The sequence below is a fragment of the Carcharodon carcharias genome, chromosome 15, assembly GCF_017639515.1.
Source record: "Carcharodon carcharias isolate sCarCar2 chromosome 15, sCarCar2.pri, whole genome shotgun sequence".
Taxonomy (NCBI): Eukaryota; Metazoa; Chordata; class Chondrichthyes; order Lamniformes; family Lamnidae; genus Carcharodon; species Carcharodon carcharias.
The window spans coordinates 134,817,245-134,833,262 of NC_054481.1; positions in this window are offsets into that span (position 1 = coordinate 134,817,245).

The following is a 16,018-nucleotide window of genomic DNA, read 5'->3' on the forward strand; positions in this document are numbered from 1 at the left end:
ACCTCACTGCATGTTGTCATCATCCTCCATAAATCTGGCAGCAATGAGGGCCTCCTGAGCGAGCCTGCCTCATCTAGCCAGTGTGAGAACCTCATCCCCGTCATTGTTACCACCGAGGACCCCCTCACCCTCATCCTCGTCGGCGTACACCTCATCGGAGGAGACCTCCAGCTCCTCCATCTCTCCCTCAGGCAGCTCCTCTCCCCATTACAGCACCAGGTTGTAAAGAGTAGAGCAGACGATGATGATGTGTGACACCCTCTGTGGACTGTATTGCAGGCTCCACCAGACCGGTCCAGGCACTGGAACCTCATCTTCAGCATCTCGATGGTCACCTCCACCAAGCTGTGAGCTGCTGCATGAGCCTCATTATAGCGTCGCTCTGCTGCAGTCTGAGGCCCCCACACGGGTGTCATCAGTCACGGTCTCTGTGGGTGGCCCTTGTCCCCGAGGAGCCAACCCTGCAGCTTCTGTGGACCCTGGAAGACTCCAGGGATCTGTGAGTGATTCAGGATGTAGGCATTGTGCACACTCCCTGCGCACACCTGTAGGTTGTGTTGCTGGTGGTCACATACCAGCTGTACGTTCAGTGAGTGGAAGCCCTTGCGGTTGATGAAATCACTGTGTGTAGGAACAGAGACCTGAGCGCCACATGAGTGCAGTCAATCACACCCTGTACCTGTGGGAATCTCGAGATCAGGGTGAATCCAATGGGCCTTGTATCCTGGCTGTCCCAGTCCCAGGCAAAATGCACAAAGTTGTTGCCATGGAGAAGATGTATCCGTGACCTCATGGGTACATTTGTGGGTGATGGATTGTGAGATCCCACAGAGGTCACCTATGGAGCCCTGAAAGGAGACACTGGCATAGAAATTGAGCACCACAGTCACTTTCACAGCTACTGGCACTGGATGCCCTCCATGTCCCCTTGGGGCCAAGTCCTGCAGTAACTGGCAGATGTGGGTGACCAGGTCCCTAGTAATGCACAGTTGTTGGTGACACTGGTCCTCGGTTATCTGTGGGAATGACAGGCGGTGTCCATAGACCCTGGGTGTTGCTAGGCACTGACCAGCCCTGGCTCACTGTCACCCCTGGGCAGTGTGTGTGGGACCCCCTGCTGCCCCTTCTTCATGAGGTTACTGCTCCTGCCTCTGCATGTCCAGGAGCCTCAGTCACTCTCTCCTCTGTCTTCTATGGTCTGTGTAGACCATCAGGCACACAGCTAGATCACCAGGATCCATGATCCTGACGTGGTCCTCCTGCAGCATGAAAGAGAGAGAGACGTGGTTATTATGACTGTACTTAGCACCTTCCCTGTCCCTGTGTGACTGCCCCTTAAAGCTTCCCGGAGGGAGCTGGTCACCCCTCGGATGGCCAGAGATGAGTGCGCTGCATGGCTGCCCTGTCTCCCTGCGACATGGGGGACACTGGTCCAAACCGGGATGCTGAGATTGGAAGGGGCTGTGAGCACCTCCAGCAGTGACTGCTCCATGGCCAGTGTTGGTGAGGAGATTGTACAACGTGTGCAGCCCAACTGCTCCGCGGTCTAGTAAGGTGATAGCGGACTTGCAGCTTGTGCTGGGGGCCGTGGGGGGTGGGTGGGTCAGGTATGGAGCATTTGGTGGCCCTTTGGTGTCTCCGCGATGCTAGCGTGAGTGGGAAGGCTAGGAACCCAACCCCAATCACATCCCTGTTGCTGCCTGATCTGTCTCAGTTGCAGAGGCCTGGTCAGTTTATACAGGGTCCCTAATGTGTGGCCGCTCCCCTCGCTTACCCCCCCCCCCCCACCTCGATTGCCTGTGTGGGGAATGCAGTGCCAGGGTAGCACTGGACCCCTCCCCCACTCAGCAGCCGCCTCCAAGGTTGGCCAGGACTTGTCCCCAGGCACCACCCACCCCTCAGCCATCACCTGCGGGGCCAGACATCAGCCTCCCCCACCCTCCCAGTGCCCCTGAGGCCTGTAAATAACACTCACCTCAGTTCCCCCAAAATGAAGCCGCCAAGTGTGTGTCTCCTGTGAGCTGTTGTGAAAGACTTGACGCGCTTTCCCGCCGATGTGGACGGACGATATGGTGGGTTCCAAGAGCCTGGTGGGATGGCCTTTTAATGATATGCTAATGTATTATAATTAACTCCCCACTGACCAATGGTGGGATGGTCTTTTAATATGCTAATGTATTATAATTAGCTCCCCACTGACCGATGGTGGGATGGTCTTTTAATGATATGCTAATGTATTATAATTAGCTCCCCACTGACCAATGGCGGGATGGCCTTTTAATGATATGCTAATGTATTATAATTAGCTCCCCACTGACCAATGGCGGGATGGCCTTTTAATGATATGCTAATGTATTATAATTAACTCCCCACTGACCGATGGTGGGAAACAGCCACCATCAGCGGCTGAGCGGATGATCAGGACCTGCCTTCCCACCCTCGTGAAGCAGGTCCCACCATATTTTCCACACACGCCGCCTATCACACCCACCACCAGCGGGCCCGGAACATTCCACCCCATAGTAACAGAACGTCGGGGCTGTGACTCTTCAAGGGGATGTTGCAATGTACCTGAAAATGAAAAATAAATTCTTGATTCATTTGTTCCCAAACCTCCAATTTGCAGCTGTTACTTTAAGCCAATTAACAGAGGCTGACAGGAAAAGTGTCACAAGATTATTAAATTAGAAAACATGAGCATAATATATGGACATACCTAAGCTCGTTGTAGAATCAATTCTACAATATGGACAATACCATTTTCTACCATCAGGCTGAAATTACAGAACAGGATCAAAGGTGGGAGGCAAATATCAGCCCCTCGCCCACCCCTCCCCCAACTCCCCTGTCATCTGACCCTCCCTCCACCCCACACCACCCCACCCCCCCCATGACCCCCTGCAGCAGGCCCAGGAAATGTTAACGCCCCATTTGCAGGTTACACCCGAATCACAGAGGGGAATCACTCCCTGGCCATTGGAGGGATGGGAATTTGAGTGTCGGGATTCTCCAGTCTCGTGTGAGTGAGGAGGGGAATGTCCTGTGTCAGTCATGATCGGGGAAGGGCAAGTGATGCCTGTGGCAGAAGAGAGCCATGCGCCGGGTGAATATGTAGTTTCTGGGCCTGGCCTGCACTCCTCAGGTTTCTCTGGCAGGTCTGGTGCTGTGATTGGCTGTTGCAATTCAGGATAAATATCCTGTGTCCTAAAGTCATAGAGTTATTGGAGTCCAGAGGAGGCCATTCCAACCATCGAGTGCATGCTGGATCTCTGTAGAGCAATCACACATATTCACAGTCACAAACACACATTCACACTGACACAAACTCATACAGACATTCACACTCACACATACTTGCATACACTCATATTCATACAGACACTCACTCACACACAAACATTCACACTCAATCAAACTCACACCTATTACATTGCAGAAGAAATGAAATTAACCATGATAAAACATCTTAAACAGCCCAGCAGAGCTAAACAAATTGTTTGCATAAAGGATGCTGATTTGATTCATGGGGGAACTTAGAGGAAGGTAAGATAAGGTTGGACCAAATTAGGATTGATGACAGATTGTGTAGCTGATGTGTAAGGTATTCCATCACATTTCCACACTGAAAGCTAAGACGACAATTTGGTTTCATGAGTAAATCAATAAATGAAAGTTATTGCCCTGTCTCCATTCCCTGATTTAACCACAGTGAATGACACAACCAACACTTCACCACATAAGTCATTGGCCATGTAAATCTACTTCACCAAAACATTTTGGACAATACGTTCATCAATCATTCATCTTTTGATCAGTGTGAAAATGATCATCTTTGGTGAAAAAGAACAATCAATGTGTCTTTTTTGTGGATTTTAAGGACCTCCATTCCCCCATAGCTGAAATGTTGGGTGCAACAGTTTTACCTTTTTATTCATTTATGGGATGTGGGTTTCGCTGGCTGGGCCAGCATTTATTGCCCATTCCTAACTGCCCCTTGAGAAGGTGGTGGTGAGCTGCCTTCTTGCAGTCCATGTGGTGTTAGGGAGGGAGTTCCAGGATTTTGACCCAGCCACAGTGAAGGAACGGTGATATATTTCCAGGTCAGGATGGGGAGTGACTTGGAGGGGAACTTGGAAGTTTGCTGCAGGTGACTTTGTGACAAAGCATGGAATTAGAGAAACTAATGGAAAATCAGCATTAACTTGATGTTGAATAACACTGGATCATGTCAGACAATCTTTAAGCAGTTCGCACATTGGTCAAATTTCAAGTGCAGTCACAATTAATAACTATTCCCCTTTTTATTATTTTGCAAGCAGACAAATAGTTACTTGGTGAATGGAAATGACTGAATGTGCTGTAATCCATAATACAGTGATTCAATAAAAATGAAGATAATCCTGACTTTACTATGGTGCACTGCATGGATGGAGCTGTGGGTCCAGTAGAACAATCAAAGGTTTAACAGCGAGATTACAAATATTTATAAATTAAAAATGGTAAAATAAATTCATGGAAACAAACCTTTGAAGAAATAAAACTGTTAACATTATAGTGAAAATATAACAATATGATATGGACCCACCCAATGTTCCTATAAAATTCTATTCAATCAACTGAATTCTGCTGAAGTTGGAATTTACCCACTTGTTGTCTTTATGGGTTTAATCTGGATGCTGAAATTAATTATTTCAATAATTTTCTTTTATGTTTTAGTCCTCACCTTTTGTAATAATTACAATTTGGGACTCTACGAACCACATGCCATTCCTCAGATCAGCACGATGGCCATAGAATATGGTCTCCCTATGTCTCTCCTAATGAAAACTTTGACCCTTGACTCAATCTCAATTTCTCTCTACCTTTCTGTGTTAAATTAATCTATCCTTTCTGATGACTCAGTTGGAGATGCACACCCTGGCCACACCCTAGTGTTTTGATCCACCAATTCATTGGGCTCCCAAGATATTTTTGAAATATTTATGAAGAAACAAATTAATTGAATCAGAAATATCTGAGACAGAATGAATGGGAAAAAACCTGCCCTTGTTTGAGAGTTTTGATTTGTTTCAACTTGATCTGTCCCACTGTTCATCAAACTCAAACTCTCACCCCGATTCAATCTCAAAGTATATTTCCAGTATTTCTTCACAAATTAAGAAATACTTTGATCTCCTTCTCAGTTCCATAATCATTCCTGCAGCAGAATGTCTGGGTGACATCGAGATGAGACAGAATTTCCTCCAAATGAGCAATGATAAATATTCATCCATCTTTTTTCCCTGACTCCATCTCTCTTATTGATGGATCACATTGGCCAAACCTGACAATGCATCAATGTTCTTAAGGTTCTGCTCTACACTGGACTGAATGTCACACCAGATACCTTATCACACCAAAAACAAAAACTGCTGGAAAAATTCAGCAGGTCCGACAGCATCTGTGGAGAGGAATACAGAGTTAACTCTTCAAGTCTATATGACTCTTCATCAGAACTAAAGAGGAGTCTTACGGACTCAAAACGTTAACCCTGTCTTCCTCTCCACAGATTCTGTCGGACCTGCTGAGTTTTTCCAACAATTTTTGTTTTTTGTTTCAGCTTTCCAGCATCTGCAGTATTTTGATTTTATCTTATCATGCCAAACCTGTTTACTTTCAACTCCACAATGCCACTCATACCTTTCCCTACCTCATCCACATCACCTCAGGAACACACATACATACTTTGGTGACCTTCACATTCTGCTTTCACAGAATGAATAGAAATTACAATAGGGAAACAGACCATTCAGCCCAATCAGTTTCTGCTGGTGTTATTCTACCATATGAACAGTGGTCACAATGTCATTCCTATAGCCATTCCTTGAGCATCTATCTAACCCTACAAGCTGCCATAGTCAGTATTTCAACCACAAACTGTAATAGTGCATTCCATAACCTCACAATCCTCTACATAAACAAGCTTCTGCTGCTCTGTCCTAAATCTGACATCCAAGACCCCTTTTATAGGATCCTCCATCACCTCCCTAATATTCTCCTTGCCAGCTTCCCCAATTTTATTCCTCATAAACTCCAAGCTTTCCAACACTCTAGTGCTCACATTCTTTGGAAAGAGTAATTTGACAAGGAAGTATTCACTGAGCGGCATGACACTGGGAAGTTCTGAGGAACAAAGGGACCTTGGCGTGTGTGTCCATAGATCTCTGAAGGCAGAGGGGCATGTTAATGGGGTGGTGAAAAAGGTGTTTGGGACACTTGCCAGTGTAATCAGGGCAAACACGTCTGCAGTAAATGTCTGTGGCTCGAGGAGCTTCAGCTCAGAGTCACCGAGCTGGAGGCTGAGCTGCAGACACTTCAACACATCAGGGAGGGGGAAAGTTACCTGGATGTTTTGTACCAGGCGACAGTCACACCCCTTGGGGTAGCGTCTACTGATTTGATCAGTGCTAAGGGACAGGAGAGTGTGACTGCGAGTAAGGCAGGTAGGAGGACCCAGAGGGCAGGAGCCTAAGCCTCTGCAACTGTCCAACAGGTTTGAGGTTCTCTCAGCTTGTTTGGCTGAGAGTGGGGGCTGCAGAGTGGATGAGCAAACTGGTCATGGCACCGTGGTACAGGAAGATATTCAAGTGGGGGGAGCACAAAGGACGGTCGTGGTAGCACGGGACAGTACAGTGAGGGGGATTGACACTCTTCTCTGCAGCAAAGAGCGAGAGTCCAGGCAGCTGTGTTGCCTGCCCAGCGCCAGGGTTTGGGACATCTGCTTGGGGCTCGGAGAGGAACTTACAGTGAGAGGGGGAGGATCCAGTTGCCGTGGTCCATGTATGTACCATTGACACTGGTAGAACTAAGAAAGAGGTTATGCATAGAGAGCATAAGGAGCTATGCACTAAATTAAAAAGCCGAGCCACAAAAGTAATAATTGCCTGAGCTACATGCAAATTGGCACAGGATACATTAAATTAGAGAGATGAATGTGTGGCTCAAAGGCTGGTGTTGGAGAGGTGGGCTCTGGTTTGTGGGGCACTGGTACCAGTACTGGGGAAAGTGGGGGGCTGCACCATTAGGACAGTCTATACCTGAGCTGTGCTGGGGCTGGTATTTTAGTGAGCCGCATAACTAGGGAATTAGAGCGCGTTTGAAAGGGAATTAACTTTCCTAATTACCTGCTGTACCTGCATACTAACCTTTTGTGATTCATGCACCAAGACACCCAGATCCCTCTGAATCTCAGAGCTCTGCAATCTCCCACCATTTAGATAATTAGCTTCTTTTTTATTTTTCCTACCAAAATGGACAATTTCACATTATTCCCACATTGTTCTCCATTTACCAGGTCCTCTGCTCGGAATTTTTCTTGCTCGTTGGAATGGATCTATTCTGTGTATTCTGAAATATCCCCTTAAATGCCTGCCACTACATCTCTATTGACCTATACCTTAAACCTACTTTGCCAGTTCGCTTTAGCCAGATGTGCTTTCATGGCCTCATGGGGCAAGGGATAAATTTGGGAAGATGTGGTAAATCAAAGAGTAGACACAAGGCAAGAGAGAAAGGCATTAATGTGGGAAATGATAAACAGACTATGACAGGAAGGGTCAGAGAGTACAGAGAATACAAATCGAAAAGTAAGTCAGCAGATAAGGCTTGAGATTACAAACGTAATAAAAGGACAAAGCTAAAGGCTCTATATCTGAATCCATGGAACAGTCAAAACAAAACAGTTGAACTGATAGCACAACGAGAAATAAATAAGTATGATCTGGCAGCCATTACAGAGACACGGATGCAGGATGACATAGACTGGGACTTGAATATTGAAGAGTATGTGACATTTAGGAAGGACAGGAAGTTAGGAAAATGGGGAGGGGTGGCTCTGTTAATTAATGATGGTATTAGCATATTAGAGAGGGATGACCTAAGTTCAGGAAACCAGGAAGTAGGAGGCATCTCATCCGACGCCTCAACAAGAAACTTTTTCTGTTTCTCTCAAGTGCTAAGGAACGCATGCTCCACCAACTCATCGACACCAACACCCATCTAGGACCCTCCACCCCTGCCTGTCCCTCCGTCCCCACCCCATCTTCCAATCCCAGCCCCAGCCGTGTATTCACTATACCCCCTGACCTTCCCCTCTCCGATGCTGAACGTTCAGTGCTCAGAAAAGGACTTAGTTTCATACCCTTACACCCTCACCTCAATGAATTTCGGGCTCGGCATGATACTGAACTCTTCTTCCACCGTCTTCGTCTCCGGGCTCACTTCTTTGGGCAGGAGTCCTCTCCCCATTCAACGGATCCTTTTACCCACCTCCAATATTCTCCCATCCACCTGGACCCCTCCCTCTGGATTCTTACCTTCTCTTGATCTTTTCATTGAGAACTGTCGGCGCGACATTAGTCGTCTCAATTTCTCTGCTCCTCTCACCCATTCTAATCTCTCTCTCTCTGAACTTACTGCACTCCATTCTCTCAGGTCCAACCCTGACATTGTCATCAAACCCGCTGACAAGGGTGGTGCTGTTGTTGTCTGGCGCACTGACCTCTACCTCGCGGAGGCTGAGCGTCAACTCACAGACACTTCCTTCTACCTCTCCCTGGACCATGACTGAACATCAAGCCATTGTTTCCAGGACTGTCACTGACCTCATCTCCTCTGGAGATCTTCCTCCCACAGCTTCCAACCTGATAGTCGCCCAACCTCGGACGGCCCGCTTCTACCTCCTACCCAAAATCCACAAACAGAACTGCCCCGGTAGACCGATCGTCTCAGCTTGCTCCTGCCCCACGGAACTCATTTCTCGTTATCTTGACTCCCTTCTCTCTCCCCTTGTCCAGTCCCTTCCCACCTACATCCGTGATTCCTCTGACACCTTACGTCACATCAACAGTTTCCAGTTCCCTGGCCCCTACCGCTTCCTCTTCACCATGGACGTCCAATCCCTCTACACCTCCATCCCCCACCAGGATGGTCTGAAGGCCCTTAGCTTCTTCCTCGAACAGAGGCCCGAACAATCCCCATCCACCACTACTCTCCTCCGTCTGGCTGAACTTGTTCTCATACTGAACAATTTCTCCTTCAACCCCTCTCACTTCCTCCAAATGAAAGGTGTGGCTATGGGTACCCGCATGGGCCCCAGCTATGCCTGTCTCTTTATGGGGTATGTGGAACATTCCTTGTTCCAGTCCTACTCCGGCCCCCTCCCACAACTCTTTCTCCGGTACATCGATGATTACTTCGGTGCTGCTTCATGCTCTCGTCGGGACTTGGAAAAATTTATTAATTTTGCTTCCAATCTCCACCCCTCCATCATTTTCACGTGGTCCATCTCTGACACTTCCCTTCCCTTCCTTGACCTCTCTGTCTCAATCTCTGGTGATAGACTGTCCACCAATATCCATTACAAACCCACCAACTCCCACAGTTACCTTGACTACAGCTCCTCACACCCCGCTTCCTGTAAGGACTCTATCCCATTCTCTCAGTTCCTTCGCCTCCATCGCATCTGTTCTGATGATGCTACCTTCAAAAACAGTTCCTCTGACATGTCTTCCTTCTTCCTTAACCGAGGTTTTCCACCCACGGTGGTTGACAGGGCCCTCAACCGTGTCCAGCCCATCTCCTGCGCATCCGCCCTTATGCCTTCTCCTCCCTCCCAGAACCATGATAGGGTCCCCCTTGTCCTCACTTATCACCCCACCAGCATCCGCATTCAAAGGATCATCCTCCGCCATTTCCGCCAACTCCAGCATGATGCCACCACCAAACACGTCTTCCCTTCACCGCCCCTGTTGGCATTCCATAGGGATCGCTCCCTCCGGGACACCCTGGTCCACTCCTCCATCACCCCCTATTCCTCAACCCCCTCCTATGGCACCACCCCATGCCCACGCAAAAGATGTAACACCTGCCCCTTCACTTCCTCTCTCCTCACCGTCCAAGGGCCCAAACAATCCTTTCAAGTGAAGCAGCATTTCACTTGCATTTCCCCCAACTTAGTCTACTGCATTCGTTGCTCCCAATGTGGTCTCCTCTACATTGGAGAGACCAAACGTAAACTGGGCGACCACTTTGCAGAACACCTGCGGTCTGTCTGCAATAATGACCCAAACCTCCCTGTCTCTTGCCATTTTAACACTCCACCCTGCATTCTTGCCCACATGTCTATCCTTGGCTTGCTGCATTGTTCCAGTGAAGCCCAACGCAAACTGGAGGAACAGCACCTCATCTTCCGACTAGGCACTTTACAGCCTTCCGGACTGAATATTGAATTCAATAACTTTAGATCTTGAACTCCCTCCTCCATCCCCACCCCCTTTCTGTTTCCCCCTTCCTTTTGTTTTTTTTTCCAATAATTTATATAGATTTTTCTTTTCCCACCTATTTCCATTATTTTTAAATCTTTTATGCCCCCCCCCACCCCCACTAGAGCTATACCTTGAGTGCCCTACCATCCATTCTTAATTAGCACATTCGTTTAGATAATATCACCAACTTCAACACCTCTGTGTTCTTTTGTTCTTTTGTCTGTGACATCTTTTGATGATCTGCTCCTATCACTGCTTGCTTGTCCCTACAACCACACTCCCCTCCACTTCTCCCTCCACCTACCACCTTAAACCAGCTTATATTTCACCCCTCTCATTGTAAAGAAAAATCAGTTCTGTTGAAGGGTTATGAGGACTCGAAACGTCAACTCTTTTCTTCTCCGCCGATGCTGCCAGACCTGCTGAGTTTTTCCAGATAATTCTGTTTTTGTTTTGGATTTCCAGCATCCGCAGTTTTTTGTTTTTATCAATATGAAGAAGCTTGTCTATCCTTGCTGGTTTCCTTTAAGTAATGAACTTCATTCACTGAAAATCCCGCAGGAAATGATGCACCCAGTTACTTCAGAATTTAGGGAAGCTGAAGTCATCCAGAGTTTAAAATCTATATTTAAATCATTAAGGGTAAACTGACCAGAGGCAGCAGAGGGAGGAGGAGGGATCTGAACAGAAGGTCAGACCCACCTACAGGGTGGAATTGTCCTGGATTTGCACTGAGTGTGGGAGTGGGAGGGAGAAATGACATTTTACCTGTTGGCCGCGAATGCGGGTTTTCACACCGTATCATCCCAAACCCGTCACAATAGTTATGCATTCCCGGGAAACATGCCATTTCCAATGGGAGCGGGCCGTTATTTGTCTGCCCACCATCACCTCAGGCACCATCTTTAAAGTCCAGCCACCCACACACCTCTCAGCGCTTCCAGACCACGACTACTGCAGGGAAGATGTCTATGAAAGGCAAGGAGACTGTGTCCCCAGGGTTAGCAGCACATCACTGGAACACCTTCTGGACACAGTGGAGGCACATCGGGATGTCCTCCACCCCCGCTCTGGCCGCAGGATGGGCAGCGGCCTTACCAACCAGGCTTGGCAGCCGGTGGCAGTGGGGATCAGCACCAATGCCCTGCAAAAGAGGACGGCAACCCAGTGCTGCCAGAGGATGAATGGTCTCCGTTCCTCCAGGGTAACTCACTCTTCTCATCACTCTCAACTCACACACTCACAAACCCAGCTCACACCCACAGGGATCTCACTCCTCAAGAGACAACACCATTCACTATCTCACACACACCCTCACATCTCCATCAGGCTCATATCCTGTGGAACTCGCATCATCCTGTCCATGTCTCTACTCAGCACGCAAACATTCCACCCAGTGTCATGTGTCCTGCTCACACTCTCTCCATCTGTTTTCATGCAGGAGAAGCTGGTTCACAGCAGCAGGGAGGGGCTGGAGTGGTCCACATTAGGCCCCTCACTCACTGTGAGGAGGGTGCTATGGTGCTGACTGGTGAGGGTGTGGACCATGTCTGTGGTGATGCTGAGGTCAGTGATGAACACCCTCGTGAGGATCCTGCACCACATCATCCCTCTCTCAGCACAATGGAGAGTGCTCTCTCTCCTGCTTCTGACTCTGCTGCCGTGCACTCATCATCTTTAGCTCACAGGGAGCTCTGCCAAGCGGCCCACACCCTCAGACAGCCAGTCCCTCAGCTCCATCCAGGTCCTCACCTCCAGCCAAGAGGACACCTCCTCCATTGAAGAGCTGGGAATAAGCAGCCTGGAAGACCTGTCACAGTGCTTACCCACACCCTGCACCAGCGCAGAGACACACACCTCGGTAGGGCCTGGATCTAGGGCTTGGGTTCACAACGTAGTGGTCACCACAAGAACACGTGTCCGCAGCAGGAGAAGGCAGGTTCAGCCGAGCTCCCTGGCACCCAGAGGACTGTTGGGGAAGAGGTATCTGTGAGGACTGAGTCAGATGACGAGCCTTTGGTTTGACCTCCCAACTCATCGTGGAGAGTCAGCAGAAGGCAGGGAAACATCATGCAGAGCTATTAGAATAGAGTGGCACACGAGTCACAGGAGTGCACCTTCCTGCTCTCTGATGAAGTGGTGCCCACATGTGCCACTATGGAGGTCTCCATGGGGAGAATGACAGACGCAGTGGAGGCCCTGGTCTAGCAGAACACCGAGATTTACACTGGCCTGCACTCCATCACAGCAGCTAGGGGTGAGTTCCAACCGTGGCAATGCAAGAGGGAAACGAGGCATCCGTCCGGGTGTTCTTACCACTCAAGGAGTCAGGCCCGGGCCCTCAGGCACCCGAAAGGAAGAGGAATGGCAGACGGACACCCCTGGGTCATCCCCTCAGGAACCTCAGACACTGTCCTCTCACTCTGAGGCCCCTTTGCCTGTGACCCCCTCAACCTTGTCCTCTGTCACCGCAGAGGGAGCAACTGGCCCACAGGAGGACTGCCAGAGCAAGCCAGGGCCCTAAAGCCTCAGCTCTCCAGAGAACCCATGCTGAAGTCATCGGAGGTAACAGGGCCAATCACTGCACAGACTGTCTCCACCTCTGCTGCGGATGTCAGGGCAGCACCTAGAAGTCTAAGGTATTCAAGAGTTAAGAAATTCTGATCACAGTTCGTTGCACGGGTGAACATATTTTGTCACTTTACAATCACTGAATAATGTGTAAAGGTGTCTGTCAGCTTCATTGACAGGCTTCACGAGTCCTCCTACTGCATCTCTCCACCGCCCCCACCCCCAACTAGCAGTTCACCTGCACACTGTCAGCTCACGAGTGTTCCTGGAGGGAGAGGTGTGTGTGGCAGGACCTTTCGGAGCCTTGGCAAGTCTCTCCCAAGCATGTGGGTCCTTCCTGCATCACACGCACCTCAACGTGCTGAGTATCTTCACTGCTGTCTGCAGGGGTTCTCTTTCAGTTGTTCACCTGAGCCGACCTGCATCTCCATTACCCAATGATCACACTGCCTTGCAGCTCCCAATCTCACCCACCATGACTCTCGTTTCACTGTCGATTTAGCCAACCCGGTACTGCTACAGCTTTTCTTGTGCATCCCCGTCCTTTCCCCTCCCCCCATCACCCAATTCCTTTCCCCATCACAGTCGACACTCCCAGCATCACCGACCACCTCCCAACCATCACCTACCAACCACAACCCTTTTCCTTTGGGGTTGTTCAGGTGAACATGCACGTTCCCTTCTTTCCCAAAAAATCCCACCTCCATCCACAGTAACCTCCCCCGGCCTCCTCCTTCCCACTCCCAGAGTCCGTGTCTACTACCAAGTCCCCACCAACACCCTCGCTGTCCCTTCTGCTGATACCATTGCACCTAACTGCCCTCCCCAACCTTCCTGCCTCACTCGGCCCTCGGTCATTCTCACCATTCCCTTGTACCACGCCTACCCTCAGCTCACTCCCCAGGAGGCAGCCATGGGCTCAACAGAGCCCTCCCTTACACCTGGACATCCTCCCACCCCCGCCAGACTCCTTCCCCCCCCCCTTGCACTTCTCCCATTGGAACTTCTTCCCCCTCAGACTCCACCCCACCCCGCAACCCTGCCTTGCTCCTTCCCACTTCCTGACTGCTTCCTCCGCCCTTACTCCTTCCCCTCTCCAGACGCCTTCCTCCCCTGGACTCCTTCTTCCCCTGGACTCCTTCCCGTCTCCAGACTCCTTCTTCTCTCCAGAATCCTTCCCCTCTCCAGAATCCTTCCCCTCTCCAGAATCCTTCCCCTCTCCAGGATCCTTCCCCTCTCCAGACTCCTTCCCTTACACCTTCCTCCCATCCTTACACTGAACGTCCCAATTGCCATCTTCTCCCCTGATACCCCATCCTCCTCCTTATTCCCTCTGCCCCCAACCTCAACCCCCGACACCTTCATCCCCCTTCCCCATCCCTCCGGCACCTTTGTTCCCCCCTCCCAACCTCACCGCGCCCCCCCCAGCCTGACACACCTTGCTCTCCCAATGGATCCTAGACCTTCCTCTCCCACCCCCTAGTACATTCTTCTCCACCCCATCGACCATTGTCCATTGCAAGCAGACCCTCAGTGGTGACTTTCCAGCTCCTGGGAGCTGCTTCTCGGTGGAGCCGTGTCTATGAGGATCTGTCCTGCTGACCATGGGCGTTCCTCCCATGTGCTGTTGCTGTGGGGCTCCAGCATCTTCTGCTTCTGGGATGTCCGCGATGTGGGCAAGGCCCTGGCGGGTAAGTCCCAACTTCTGCACGTCACAATTGTCAAGACGTGTTTTCCTGCTGATGTGGGAGGGCGATCCAGTGGGGGTGGGGGTGGTGGGAGGCGGTGGGGGGTGTGGTGGTTCCAGTGGGCTGGCTTTATAATGATATGAAACTCCGACCATAGACTGGAAAACTCAGATGGACAAAGGTAGCCTGGATGAGGAATTCATAGACTTTTTTTTCAGAACAACATGTTTGGAGCCAACCAGAGAGCAGGCTCTACTAGGCCTCATATTGTGCAATGAAATAGGATTAATTAATGACCTCATGGTGAAGGTACCCCTAGGTAGCAGCGATCATAATATGATCGAATTTAACATTCAGTTTGAGGGAGAAAAAAGTGGGTCCAGGACGAGTATTTTAAACTTAAATAAGGGCAATCATGAGGCCAAGAGAGCACAGCTGGCCACAGTGTACTGGCACAGTAGGTTAAGGGATAGCTCAATAGAGATGTAGTGGCAGACATTTAAGGGGATATTTTAGAATACACAGAATAAATGTATTCCAACGAGCAAGAAAATTTCCAAGGGGAGGACTTGGTAAATGGAGTACAATGTGGGAATAATGTGAAATTGTCCATTTGGCAGGAAAAATGGAAAGAAAAATATTATCTAAATGGTGAGAGATTGCAGAACTCTGAGATTCAGAGGGATCTGGGTGTCCTGGTGCATGAATCACAAAAGGTTAGTATGCAGATACAGCGGGTAATTAGGAAGACTAATAGAATGTTATCATTTATTGTGAGGGGAATTGAATACAAAAGTAGAGAGGTTATGCTTCAGTTATACAGGGCATTGGTGAGGCAACATCTGGAGTATTGTGTACAGTACTGGTCTCCTTATTTAAGGGAGGATGTAAATGCTTTGGAAGCAGTTCAGAGAAGGTTTACTAGGCCAATACCTGGGAATAAGCTGGTTGTTTTATGAGGAAAGGTTGGACATCTAGGCTTGTATCCACTGGAGCTTAGGATTGTAAGAAGCAACTTGATTGAAACATATAAGATTCTGAGGGGTTTTGACAGGGTGGATGTGGAGAGGCTGTTTCCTCTTGTGAGAGAATCTAGAACTAGGGGTCACTGTTTCAAAATAAGGGTTCGCCTGTTTATGACAGAGATGAGGAGAAATTTTTCTCTGAGGTTTGTGAGTCTTTGGAACTCTCTTTCCCTAAAGGCGGTGGAAGCAGAGTCTTTGAATATTTTTAAGGCCGAGCTAGATAGAGTCTTGATAAACAAGGGGGTGAAAGGTTACCTGGGGTAGGCGGGAATGTGGAGTTGAGGTTACAATCAGATCATCGCTGAATTTATTGAATGGGGGAGCAGGCTTGAGGGGTTGAGTGGCCTATTCCTGCTCTTAATTTGTCTGTTTGTATGTAGGTATATAGTTCAAAATCAGGATGGTGTGTGATATGGAGGGGAACTTGCAG